Source organism: Tenrec ecaudatus, chromosome X, assembly GCF_050624435.1.
Source record: "Tenrec ecaudatus isolate mTenEca1 chromosome X, mTenEca1.hap1, whole genome shotgun sequence".
Taxonomy (NCBI): Eukaryota; Metazoa; Chordata; class Mammalia; order Afrosoricida; family Tenrecidae; genus Tenrec; species Tenrec ecaudatus.
In genome coordinates this window covers 55418692-55419068 of record NC_134548.1, presented here as the reverse complement: position 1 = coordinate 55419068, position 377 = coordinate 55418692, and positions in this window count along the sequence as shown.

Below are 377 nucleotides of genomic sequence, written 5' to 3'. Positions count from 1 at the left end.
TGAGGAGAGCTGGGAAATGTAGTTCAGTAAGTACTGCGCGCAATGAGTGTCAGATACCTAATATATGCGTCCACAGTCTTGAGCGCGCAGTGGCCGCTGGGAATTGTAGTTTTCCCTCCTGCGGGAGGAAGTTCTGCAAAGGGACTAGGCTTGAGTCTTGCTTGTTTGGTGCTGTCCAATGGTCAGTCGGTTCCCACTCAGGATGGAACATTGCCTGGTCCTGCGCCATCCTAACAATGTTCTTACGTTTGAACCTTGTTGCAGCCACGGTATCAATCCATCTTGTCAAGAGTCTTCCTCTTTTTCACCACCCCTCCACTTTACCAAGCACGAATGATGTGCTTTTCCACTCGCCATCCTTGTTTCCAAGGAGAATT